The sequence below is a fragment of the Rhinoraja longicauda genome, chromosome 11 (genome assembly GCF_053455715.1).
Source record: "Rhinoraja longicauda isolate Sanriku21f chromosome 11, sRhiLon1.1, whole genome shotgun sequence".
NCBI classification, from domain to species: domain Eukaryota; kingdom Metazoa; phylum Chordata; class Chondrichthyes; order Rajiformes; family Arhynchobatidae; genus Rhinoraja; species Rhinoraja longicauda.
In genome coordinates this window covers 47,162,851-47,176,632 of record NC_135963.1, presented here as the reverse complement: position 1 = coordinate 47,176,632, position 13,782 = coordinate 47,162,851, and the positions used below count along the sequence as shown (strand labels likewise).

At 44.2% G+C, this 13,782-nt stretch overlaps 1 protein-coding gene across 1 annotated transcript in view; it reads right to left on the bottom strand.

Moving 5' to 3' along the window:
• nmnat2 (nicotinamide nucleotide adenylyltransferase 2) overlaps nucleotides 1-13,782 on the bottom strand; it is a 218,971-nt gene that overhangs the window by 89,348 nt on the left and 115,841 nt on the right. The gene's annotated exons all lie outside the window — the stretch shown is intronic.

Here is a 13,782-nt window from a genome sequence, read left to right as displayed (position 1 = left end):
TAAAAACAATCGATCTCCTTCCTATACTCTGACATCATCCGTAATTTGTCTAACAACGGTGGTGTCATTGGCGTATTTAAAGATGGAGTTGGATCTGTGTCTGGCTGCACAGTCATGGGTCCAGAGTGAATAGAACAGGGGACTGAGCACACAGCCTTGAGCTGTTCCAGTGCTGATGGTTATCGAGAAGGGAGCGTTGCTACCAATTCAAACTCATTGGGTTCTGGTGATGAAGAAGTTGAGGATCCAGTTGCAGAGGGATGCGCAGAGACCCAGTTCCCTGAGCTTGGTAACCAGGTTGGAAAGGATGATGGTGTTGAATGGCGAGCTGTAGACTATGAACAACAGCCTGACAGACACATTAGAGGCAGGAAACATGTTCCCAATGTTGGGGGAGTCCAGAACAAGGGGCCACAGTTTAAGAATAAGGGGTAGAGGAAGAACTTTTTCAGTCAGAGAGTGGTGAAGGCGTGGAATTCTCTGCCTCAGAAGGCAGTGGAGGCCAGTTCGTTGGATGCTTTCAAGAGAGAGCTGGATAGAGCTCTTAAGGATAGCGGAGTGAGGGGGTATGGGGAGAAGGCAGGAACGGGGTACTGATTGAGAGTGATCAGCCATGATCGCATTGAATGGCGGTGCTGGCTCGAAGGGCTGAATGGCCTACTCCTGCACCTATTGTCTATTTATTGTCTGACGCATGTGTTTTTTATTGTCCAAGTGGTCTAGTGTAGAGAGGACAGCCAGTGATATTCTATCCTCCGTTGATCTATTGCGGCAGTAGGTTCAGGTTCTTGTTGAGGTAGGAGTTGGTATGAGTCCTAACCAACCTTGAAAAGCATTTAATTACCACAGTGACTAGAGTCATGCACACTTGCCCTGTCGTTCAATGTAATCATGAATGATCTACCTCAGGTCTCAACTGTTCCTTTGTCCCAGATCCCAATAGCCTACTTAGAATTTTATATACTTCAATACATCACCCCTCATTCTTCTAAACTCATAGGATACAGATCCCACCTATTTAGCTACTGTTGATATGGACCATCCTCTCATCCCAGCCTGCTGAATCTCCCTTGGACTGCCCCCAATGCTTTTCTTTCCTGTGTATAGTATTGCAGGTGTGGTCTCACCAAAGCTGTCGACGGTAACAAAGCATCACTGTTTTTTGAGACTCCAACCACTTTGTAATGAGGGCCAGTGTGCCACTCGCCTTCTGGACTCCCTGCTTCATGTAGAGGGAATATTGTCACATTTTGTTGGCTCATTAAAATGACTAAAATGAGCAATACCGAGGAGCTAAAGATTGTGAATCTGAGCCTTGTTGTAGAGGCCGGCTCCCATCTATGACATTTATATTAAACATTCATTTCTAGTTATCCTTCATTCAAATGGGAACATATTCATTTCTTTATTAACGGGCACATATTCAGCCCAATGTTTCATGCCAAACATTAAAGGGTCTGACCTAGTTTGAAGTATTTTCCACCCTTACCCTGTTGAAGAGAGAGTGCTGCAGGTGATTATCAAAATCTCTGCAGAATGAGAGGAAAAAACCTTCAGTTGATTGCATCAATGATCTGTTGGCATGGTTACCTGCCAACAAGTTTTTGCAAAAGCCAATCTTGTCGGCAGTAGAGAATTTTTGCCAGAATTACATGGTATTTCAAGAAATTCACAAATGCTGGAGAACAATTGTGAATATGAACAGGGGCTCTGGCTAATTGTTGACCTCTTTAATCTCCTCGGGCTAAGCACGGTGCAGTCATTGTCCTCTGTCAGAATGGGATGTAATGCCCGAGGATATGAAGACAGATTCTTGTTTTCTAACTTGCTACATGGCAGCTAAAACTAATTCATACAAGTGGCAGATCAGATCATCTTACTCGAATGCTGTGCAGAATATGACTGATCTTTCAAAGTACGACAAAAGCACAGGGATATTGAATCCTTTATAATATCAGTAAAATAGCCCATATACCATAACCCACGAGCATTATTTGCTGTCTTTGATGCTAATCACTATCAAAATATTTCCCATTGAATTTGCCTACGATGCAAATTCACAAAGCTGCAATGTGATACAAAGCTGCAATGTGTTGCATGTTTCTGGTGGCTTATATCATATCATATCATATCATATATATACAGCGAGGAAACAGGCCTTTTCGGCCCACCAAGTCCGCGCCGCCCAGCGATCCCCGTACATTAACACTATCCTACACCCACTAGGGACAATTTTTACATTTACCCAGTCAATTAACCTACATATAAAAAGCTCCCGAATAACTAGAACCCTTTATGTTGCTCACAAATAAATAATTTTAGGTGTGATTATCTTCTGTGCATTATTGTAGGTAAAATAAAGTGAGCATAAGATATTTCACCTGAGCGTCAGTTGTTCTCGTATTTTCTCCTTTCTTTAAGACACTGTTTACTGCTGGCATACTTAGAAACAGCGATAGACCAATCAGCCCAATGAGCAAATGCTGCTGATACGATATGATACAATACAATAGAACTTTATTTATCCCAGGAGGGAAATTGAAGGGAAATTGATCTACCACCAGACATAAAAACACTAAATACATGAAACATGAAATTATAGTGAAGAGTGGAAAGGATTGGGGATCGGCAAAGATTGGGGGGGGGGGGGGGGGGGGGGAGGAGGGGGAGAGGGGAGTCAATCTACCCCACGACAGAAGGAGTTGTACAGTTTGATAGCCACAGGGAAGAAGGATCTCCTGTGGCGTTCTGTGCTGCATCTTGGTGGAACCAGTCTGTTGCTGAAGGTGCTCCTCAGGTTGACCAGTGTGTCATGGAGGGGGTGAGCTGTATTGTCCAGGATGCTCCGCAGTTTGAGGAGCATCCCCCCCCTCCAAGACCACCTCCCATGAATCCAAATCCAACTGATTAGTTCACTTAGTGATCTTTCGACCATATCTCTTGATATCTTTACCAAAATAATCTCCATTACAACTTCAGTTGATTCAGTCATGAACCAGAAAATTAGCATAAAACTGCAGGTATTGGAAATAGTTTAATATAAAAACAGAAAATGTTGGAGACACTCAGAGGGTCAGGCAGCATCTATGGAAAGTAAAATAGAGGTAACTATTCAGTATGCAGACAGAACAGAAAAGACAGAAAATAAATTAGGTTTGAGTTACCAAGAGGGTAGGGTAGTAAAGATAGGACAAAAGAAAAATCTCCAACAGGATGAAGCCAGTTATTGCCATGGGGGATAAACAATTTGTGAAACCATCTTGTTGATAGATAGACAAAGTGAAAGAAAGGGTGAAAACAAATTAAGTGGCAGTAAAAGCTGCAAAATGCAAAACTGTGGGAAATGCTTGGCAGATCAGGTGGTATTAATGCAGTAAGAAAACATAGGTAACATTCCAAATAGACAACCTACAGAATTGGCCTGTTCTGATTTTTTTGTTGTTTGTCCTTCGGGTTCGAAGATGACCATGACTTCACTTTCAGTTGGAGGATTGGTGACTGTGGGTCCGGAAGTGACTGGTGAGGCCAATCCGGGCCCGGAAGGCACGCCCACACGTAGGACACAAGTGGATGGCTGCTGCAGTGGAAGTGGAGGTAGCCCGGGCCTTGCGCGCGGTGCGTTTCCTCTGGGCCTCTGCAGTGCGTCTGTTCTCTGCTGCACGGGCTCCTGTGTTGAGCTTGCTACGCCAGGTTGGACGGTCCAGAGCAAGAGACTCCCAAGTGCTGAGGTTGATGTCCAAGTCTTTGAGGGACACTTTGAGCACTTAAACCGTTTCTTCTGTCCTCCAACTGAGCGTTTGCCCTGACACAGTTCTCCATACAGAAGCTGTTTTGGCAGTCAACTCTCGGGCATTCTGACGACATGGCCTGCCCATCTGGCTTGGGCTTTCCGTAGGAGGGTGTGGACGCTGGGGATTCCGGCCTGTTCCAAGACCTCTGTGTTGGGAATTTTGTCCTGCCACCTGATGTGAAGGAGTCTACGTAGGCAGCTCAAGTGAAAGTGGTTGAGCTGTTTGGCATGTCTGCTGTAGACAGTCCAGGTCTCACTGGCATAGAGAAGAGTGGTGAGTACCACTGCATGGTAGACCTCAGCTTGGTGGTAAGGCTGAGTCCTCTCCGCTCCCAAACATTCCCATGAAGTCGCCCAAAGGCAGCGCTGGCCTTGGCAATCCTGTTGTTGACCTCAGCGTCAATGTTCACCACTCGCGAGAGTGTACTACCCAGATAAGTAAAGCTGTCGACTGCCTGTAGGTTCTGCCCCTTCACCGTGATGTGTGATTCCTGATAGGGCTTTACAGGCGCTGGCTGGTACATAACTTCAGACGTTTTGGTGCTAATGGAGAGACCAAAGTTGTCACAGGCCTGTGAGAAGCAGTCCATTTCATGCTGCATCTTCTGCTCTGTGCTGGCGTTGAGGGCGCAGTCATCAGCAAATAAGAAATCTCTGATGATGGTCTCCTTCACCTTTGTAATAGCTTGCTGTCAGTCCTGTACCTGATGTGTATTCCATCCTGGCAGTCACGGTAGGCATCAGTCAGCATGGCAGAGAAGACCATGCTGAAGAGTGTAGGGGCAAGAACACAACCTTGCTTCACGCCGTTTGTCACTGGAAAGGCTTCCGACTCGTCTCCATCATCTAGCGCTTTCACCATCATGCCTACAGAATTGGCCTGTTCTGATATAAAGGAAATAAGTGAAGTCCTGAGATTGTTGAATTCACCGTAGAGGAAGGCAGCAACCTGCTGAGGCAGAAGATGAGGTGCTGTTTCTCAAACTTAAGTTAACCGTGGAACAGTGAAGTTGGTCACATATATCAGATTGGGAATGAGATGAAGAATTAATGTGATGGGCAAAGGGAAGCTCAAGGTCACTTCTGAGGAACTGAGTGCAAGTGCTCAGCAGAGGGGTAACCCAACCTGCACTTTGTTACTCTGATAGAGAGGAAACCACATTGTGAGCACTGAATGCAAACCTGAGATTGAAAGATGGACACGTAAATGATTGCTTCATCATAACAGGACAATCTGGATCCCTCTCTGGTGGGAATGGGGGAAGGAAAACACCATTTATATGGGCAAGTGCCACAAGAAGGGGAGTTGTTTTTCATAGATGTCCAAGTTTAGACAATAGGTGCAGGAGTAGGCCATTCAGCCCTTCGAGTTAGTTTCTAATATATTTGGCTGAAAAGTGATTTCTTACATCTTTTCTAAATGACCCTACTCTAACTTGAACATCCTGGATTATTCTTTCTATCTTATTCCAGACATTATCACCAGAGGAATGAGTTTATTCCCAAGAGGCAGCATCTTTTATTGAAAAGAGTTCACGTTTCCAAACGATTCTCTTTGCTTGAGGGGTGTAACCCAGATGCATGACATATGACCCATGCATGTTCACACATGCATGACACATTCTTGTAGACTCTGATTCTTCACTGCCTACATATAATTTAACCCAATATAATTTATTTAAAGGTAGACACAAAATGCTGGAGTAACTCAGCGGGACAGACCGCATCTTTGGAGAGAAGGAAGGGGTGACGTTTTGGCTCGAGACCCTTCTTCAGACTCTTCAGAAGCACCACTCATTCTTTTTCTCCAGGGGTGCTGTCTGTCCTGCTAAGTTACTCCAGCATTTTGTGACTATCTTCGATGTAAACCTGCATCAGCAGTTCCTCCCGACATACAATTTATTTGACAGTGGTAGTGGTTATAATGATTAGTTGTTCCAAATCTCATCGTCCACAGTGAACATCAGGAATCAGAACTAATTTGGGTCAATATGTCGATGAGAGTATATAACAATTTTAGTGGGTAGGATTCAGAAATTTTCAAAATATATTGCTAATATTTTTTAAATGTGGAAGAAAGTAACAATAATTCAAACAAATTCACAATTTATTTGAATTTGTTTGAATTATTGTTACTTTCTTCCACATTTAAAAAATATTAGCAATATATTTTGAAAATTTCTGAAACCTACCCACTAAAATGATTATATACTCTCATCGACATATTGACCCAAATTAGTTCTGATTCCTGATGTTCACTGTGGACGATGAGATTTGGAACAACTAATCATTATAACCACTGCCAGGTGGTTGCCTGGCCGTACTTCAGATGGAAGAGAGCTGGGTGTACTTGTGCCTTTCCTACACCTTGCAACTCCTGTTGCTGCACTAGAACAAATGAAGTTCCTATGCAGAAAGAAAATGAGGGTGTTACCTTAAAGAGGCAATAATCACCAGCTGGTGATCATTATGTTGACAGCTCCATTCTTCCCAGTGCACATATTAATGTTCCATCTGCTTTAATATGTAGGCATGGATGCCTGAAACCAAGGAATTTGCCCTGTGAATGCCAACACCCTTTTAATGAATTAGGTGTGTAATGCTAGTGTAATGCTAAGTGTTTTTTACTCATAAACAACACTGCTGGAGAAAGAGGCCACCATTAATGACTGCCGGTCTGCTGAGTTTTATATTTATACACATATCATACTGGCCTGTATGTATTTCACCATGCGGCTGAAGAAGTTGTAATGCTCAGAAAACGGTACTACTGTACATCTTAAGATTAGATAAAAAATGCTGGAGTGGTTCAGCGGGTCAGGCAGCATCTCTGGAGAAAAGGAAAAGGTGACATATTGGGTCGAGACCCTTCTTTGGTCTCGACCATTTTCTGAGCATTATAACCTATTCCTTTTCTCCAGAGATGCTGCCTGACCCGCTGAAACACTCCAGTATTTGGTGTCTATCTTCGGTGTAAACAAGCATCTCCAGTTCTTTCCTACACTTAAAGATTAGATAAATTAAACCTTTCAAGAATAGCTTAAACTCTTTAGGCCACATTAGCAACGTGACAATCTTCATTCGTGTCGTAGAGGGAAGCCATCGAGAAGAGAGATCTCACGGTCTCTGACTGAGGACATTTACGTTTTGAATAATGTGATGGATCTCTTATTTTTATTTGCAATGTGAGTTTGTTGGGCTGTTCTATGCTGAGGTTTGAGATTTGTTTCATATTCATCCCATCTCATTCCAAACCTACTTAAGGGGAAGTTCTTACAAGGGAACAGGTTCACGGATCGGACTAGTAGAACAGAAAAAGGCTCACTCGTCTGTTTAGTTACAAACCAGTTTTATTGGCAAGAGAGAACAAAAACAATACTTGTTCACAAAACGCTGGAGTAACTCAGCAGGTCAGGCAGCATCTCAGGAGAGAAGGAATGGGTGACGTTTCGGGTCGAAGAAGGGTCTCGACCCGAAACGTCACCCATTCCTTCTCTCCCGAGATGCTGCCTGACCTGCTGAGTTACTCCAGCATTTTGTGAATAAATCGATTTGTACCAGCATCTGCAGTTATTTTCTTATAAAAACAATACTTGTCTTGGTATGCACGGGGTCCGTTTTACAGCAGAGTCTGTCTCTCTGTCTGTGTCTCTCTCGTACATGAACTAACTTCTGGCTTACTGGCGCCTGCCTTTATACAGGTAAGAAATCAGCTGTTGAAATAACCGTCGGAACGTTCTGGCCAATAGCGCTGTTCCCAAATTCTACCTGTTACCAATGGTAGGGGACTGCATCCCAGCGAGGACCCCCCCCCCCCCCTTTGGGAACAAAGCGCTATCAGCCACAGACTGGCGAGTAAAGCAATACATAGTGCTACAGACTAGGCGCGCAAATCAATGCACACAGCGCTACAGACGCGTAAAGGTAATACACGCAGCGCCACCGGTTTGGCACGCAAAGGTTTAAACAGAGCACTGTCGGCTTAGTGTGTGGGAATTTAAACAAAGAACTGCAGCGTTATAGGTTCTAAATATAGTGCTACCGGCCGCAGCATTATGGGCTTTAAACATAGTGCTGTGGGCTTTAAACATAGCACTATGGCCACAGCGCTATGGGTCACACACTGTTCGGGCAAAATTCTCATATAACAGGAGTGTAGAGTTAAAACCCACAGACACAGACACAAGTTGTCCACCTCTGGAACTAATTTTAATGTTGAACATATCAATGCAGTTTAACGAGCATTTTGGTCATGCGTGCAGGAATTACTCTACGGAGGAAAACCGTATACCGACTCCAAAGAGCAGATGGTAAAATGCACATTCAGTTCAGTTCACTTCAGTTTATAGTCACGTGTACAGTGACAAGCTTTTTGGTGTGTGCCTAACCAGCCAGCAGAAAGACAATACATGATTACAATCAATCCATTTGCAGTGTATAGGTACATGATAGGGTATGTGTATAATGTTTAAAGATACAGGATAAGGTATGTTATACATGTACATTAACATGTCTGGAATGAGGACATGTTGGGCACTGGGTTTTTGGCCATTCCCACCTTTAACATCAATGCCAGATGGGCCAGTCTCTGAATTCTTGTCCTTTCATCTCATTCTAATGTCAGTTTTACTGTTAAGATTAAGATCAATTTGGGGATTCACTTTTACCTTTTTATTTTAATATTACCCTGCTCACCTGATCGTTGTAATTTAATTAATTTATTTATTCATTCGTATCATCACACAGCTGTTTGCCAATAGCCAGCAAATTTTAGTGCCACGTCGTTGGCGTCTGCAAGATCCTTTACAGTGCATGTGTCATGCAGCATGTCACAGCTCAGGAGATGTTCCATAGTCTGGAGGCCCCGTCTGCACTCGCAGTCTGCCGCATCTTCAGTGTATCCCCACTTCAGCATGTTCGATTTGCTCCTCCCCATGCCTGTCCCCAGTCTGTTGAGACTGCGCCAGGTTATCCACGGTTGGTCGGAACATGGCGGGGGTTTCTCAGAGGGATCGATTGCCGTGTGAATGTCTTCCAGAGATTTGTTTCGTCTCTCTTCCCAGGGTTTGAGCCTTCTGGATGATGCACTGCAGTCCAGGGGATGGACAGAAGAGCGGAAACTTCTGCGTGATTTCAAACGCTGAGGTAGCAAAGGGTGGTCATGTAGGGGGGTCTTTCATCCTCTGATTGTCTGAGGTGTTCTTTTTGACTGGCTACAGCTCTTCTGATTCCAGGAGGTGCAACGCCAGAGAGTAGGTAGATGTTGACAGTCTTGGTAGGTTTCATGCATCCACAAGCTGCAGCGACAGCTTGTGTTTAGCACAGGATCAATCTTCCTTGCATGAGCTGAGCGCTCCCACACTGCGCAGGCATACTCGGCAGTGGAGAAGCAGCGAGCTTATGTGTAATTTATGAATTACACTCATATGTAATTTAATAGAAGTCTCCTAGTTGAAGGAGATAAATCTCACCTGGCGCAATCATCAACGAAACGATTTCTGGAAATTTATGTTGTTCACAGCGCCAAGGTCAACATTTCCTTGACACCACACCATCCCACACCATTATTGATGTTGTCTAAATAAAATGAATGAAAGGAATGAAGGATGGAATACTATCTCGGGCCCATCGAGCACAGGTACCAGGGCTGGAGAGGTTGGGAGATGGGGGAGGAATGAGTACTACACATGGCACCAGCTCCTCGCACATTAACGTCACTGCCAGTCCTTCAACCGCGCAGAAACATTTATTCATTATAAACTGGATGCTTGCAGCCATAATAATGTAAAGTCAAAAACCAGGACACTGATGCCAGCCTCTGAACTAGAGCAAAATGTTCACCATGTATTTTGAGCAAGAATTACACACACGAGTGAAAATCAGTTTATCTACTTCAACAGCTCATTGCTGTGTAGAAATGCCGCCCTGCCGCCCAGAATTATAAAATAAAAATTATAGATTATATTTACTGTACCCTTTCCTACTTGCAGATTTTGTCAGGAAATTATTATACTTCATTTGAATGCAAGACTAAAATGTGTGTCTGAAGAAAGGAAACTCTCAAAGTATCTTCAAACTCTCCACGAGCCATTAGTCAAGTGTGCGTAAACGTTTGTCTCGCGGTTAGGCATTATTTGTATGTTACTTTGTTTATCACCTTATTTCTATGTCTTGCAACAATCCAGCAGGGTTGTTGAATAATTGGAAAAGCATCCAGCCTCTGGGGCAGCATGGTGGTGCAACGGTAGAGTTGCTGCCTTACAGTGCTTTCAGCACCAGAGTTCGATCCTGACTACGGGGGCTGTCTGTACAGAGTTTGTACGTTCTCCCCGTGACTGCATGGGTTTTCTCCGAGATCTTTAGTTTCCTCTCACTCTCCAAAGATGTACAGGTTTGTAGGTTAATTGGCTTGATATAAATATAAATTGTCCCTAGTGTATCAAGGTTAGTGTTAATATGCGAGGATCGCTGGTCGACACGGACTCAGTGGGCCGAAGGGCCTGTTTCCACGCTGTATCTCTAAACTAAATTAAACCAAACCAAAGATGGACACAAAAAGCTGGAGTAACTCAGCGGGGCAGGCAGCATCTCTGGAGAGAAGGAATGGATGACATTTTGGTTCGAGACCCTTCTTCAGACTAGTTAGGGAAAAGGGAAACGAGAGATATAGATGATGATGTAGAGAGATAAAGAACAATGAATGAAAGATATGCAAAAATGATAAAGGAAACAGGCCATTGTTAGCTGTTTGTTGGGTGAAAACGAGTAGCTTGTGCAACTTGGGTGGGGAGGGATAGAGAGAGAGAGGGAATGCCGGGGATACCTGAAGTTAGAGAAATCAAATTTCATACCACTGGGCTGTGAGCTTCCCAAGCGAAATATGAGATGCTGTTCCTCCAATTCGCATTTAGCCTCACACTGACAATGGAGGAGACCGAGGACAGAAAGGTCTGTGTAGGAATGGGAAGGAGAATTAAAGTGTTCAGCAACCGGGAGATCAGGTTGGTTCAGGTGGACTGAGCGAAGGTGTTCATAAAAACGATCACCCAGTCTACGTTTGGTCTCGCAGATGTATCAGATAGATGTCCACATCTTGAACAATGGATACAGTAGATGAGGTTGGAGGAGGTGCAAGTGAACCTCTGCCTCACCTGAAAGGACTGTCAGGGTCCCTGGACAGAGTCGAGGGAGGAGGTATAGGGACAGGTGTTGCATCTTCTGCTGATGCAGGGGAAGGTAGTTGGGGAGGGGGTGGTTTGGGTGGGAAGGGATGAGTTAACCAGGGAGCTGCAGAAAGAACGGTCTCTGTGGGAAGTGGAAAGGGGTGGAGATGGGAAGATGTGACTAGTGTTGGGATCTCGCTGGAGGTGGCGAAAATTTCGGAGGATTATGTGTTGTATGCGACGGCTGATGGGGTGAATGGGAAGGACTAGGGGGACTCTGTCTTTGTTGTGACCAGGGGGAGGTGGTGCAAGGGCAGAGTTGTGGGGTACCGAGGAGACATGAATGATGGGAGTGATCATCTATGAGGGGAGATTGGAACCCCTGTTCCCTAAAGAATGAGGACATCTCGGAAGTCTTGGTATGGAACACCTCATCCTGGGGCCTGTATCTGCACTGTGCCGTTCTATGTTTTAATATCTGCTTCAACACAAACCATCTTAGTGTTATTAATGGATGTCATATATCATCCAAAGTAATGCATAAATTAATTTGCTTTTATAACATCTGCATCAAAATTCATTGCTATGGTGCATTAGCTATCAACAATCTTACTTGTTTCAGCATTTGTAATATCCAGTTACCAAAAGTAGGGCATGTTTCCATTTGTGTTAATGCTATTCAACTGATTCAATTATTACCCTGAAGATCATTTTCAGAAATAATACACTGTACCTTGAGATGTTGAATTGAATTGAATACTTTATTGCCACATGTGACGTCATAGTGAAATTCTTTGCTTGCATACCCAAGGTATGCAAATAGTCACCCATAAAGGGCGCTTACAAAGTTATAAATTCCCCCCCTGCACCAGGTCCTCCTTTGTTCTTCCCCCCTCCACCCTCCCTCACGACGGGTCTCCATTGCTCTCCCCCCTCCCTCACGGCAGTCCCTTCACGCTGGGCCCCCATTGCTCTTCCCCCCTGCCCCCTCCCTCACGGTGGACCCCCGACACTGGGCCCCTGACGTTGGGCTCCCATTGTTCTTCCCCCTCCCTCATGGCAGTCCTCCCACGCCGGGTCCTCCTTTGTTCCTTCCCTTGGCAGTGGCGTCCTCACTCCCACGTGGCCCGTCCTCATCCGTCGGTCGGCGCCATCATCGACCGTCGCACCGACCTCTCTACTAACGCAGCCGGGTCCTCTCCGGACGTATCTGTGGTGCCGACCCGGGCCTCAGCCGTGGGCTCCGCAGACCCAGGCAGGCTTCGTCGATCCGTGAGGCTCCGGCCCGTGAGGCCCCAGATGTTGGGCCTGTTACTGGAATTTCCTCCACAGTGAATTCTCGGTTTGGGTTATATCATCGAGTATAGTCGATAAATGAAATGAGGAATTCCCTCAGGAAAAATAAAGATACAATTGTTCTGCTTCAGTTGCCTTTTTCCTCTGCTAGATGGAGTCGACAACTGTTCCCGTTTGGTAAACTAAGCCAGAATCATTGCTCGAGTTCCTAAATCTTGGTCTGAGCTGGATGACAGTTTTTCGTTTAAATTATGCAGGGAATGAATAGAACAATTTCAGGAGAACATGTTTGTTAATATTGTTTTCCATATGAAAATCCTTTGATCGTTTTTTGAAATTAAACAATATGGCTAACAGTGCAAACACTTTCATCAAGCTTCCCTCTTATAATCTTGCACCGAAACAAATGACCACAATTAGTGTCATAACATTTTCCAGATGAAAGATCGGCCTTCCAAATATCCAGCGTGTTTCACAATGATTTATGGCCTCTCTTCCTTATTCCTATCCAGAGTCCATCTGTTAAATTCCACAATATTAAATTACTTTAGAAATGTGAACTGTTCTTACGTGTTAAACTTCACAATATTAAAATATTTAAAAAATGCAAACTGTGCGCATGCATTATGAGGATTCTGTCAATTACCACTGCGAATGTCATGTATATTTAGCAAATTAGATACATTTGTCTTTCAAGAACAATGATGTTGTGAAGGGTTATGCTGTTTATGCTGTTTATGCTGTTTCAATTTACTAGATATATGTCTGATATGTCCCTATTAGTTGAGAAAATAAATTCATGATTGAACTCAGAAACACACATATAATATACAAAGCGCTTTGTATTTTTTTTTGATTGATTGAAAGATATAGCATAGAAATAGGGCCTTTGGCCACTGAATCCACGCCAACCATCGATCATCCATTCAGACTAGTTCTATGTTATCCTCTTTATGCATCCACTCACTAGACTCTAGGGGGAATTTACAGAGGCCAATTAACCTACAAACCGACATGTCTTTGGGATGTGGTAGGAAACCAAAGCACCAAGAGGAAATCCACTTGGTCATAGGTAGAACATGCAAACTCCATACAGACAGCACACGAGGTCATGATTGAACCAGGGTCTCTGGCGCCACTACGCAGCACCTCCACCAGCCTGTACCTTTTGTTATATCTACCTCAGAGAGCAAGGTTTAGAATGAAATTCTTGATTAGCACAGGTGTCGGGGTTATGGGGAGGCGGCAGGAGAATGGGGTTAGGAGGGAGAGATAGATCAGCTGTGATTGAATGGCGGAGTAGACTTGATGGGCCGAATGGCCTAATTCTGCTCAGATCACTTATGAAATAATTTCAATACATCCTGGCACTGTTTTGGTATCCTTGGGCTTATTTAATATATTTGGATATTATTTATCAAAGTTAAAAGAGACTGATCAAGAGCAGTCAGTTGCTGATTCAACAGATAGAATCATCATGGACCAGCCTACTGCCTTTAGTTTCCACCCACCCACTCTGCCCATCTGCACTGG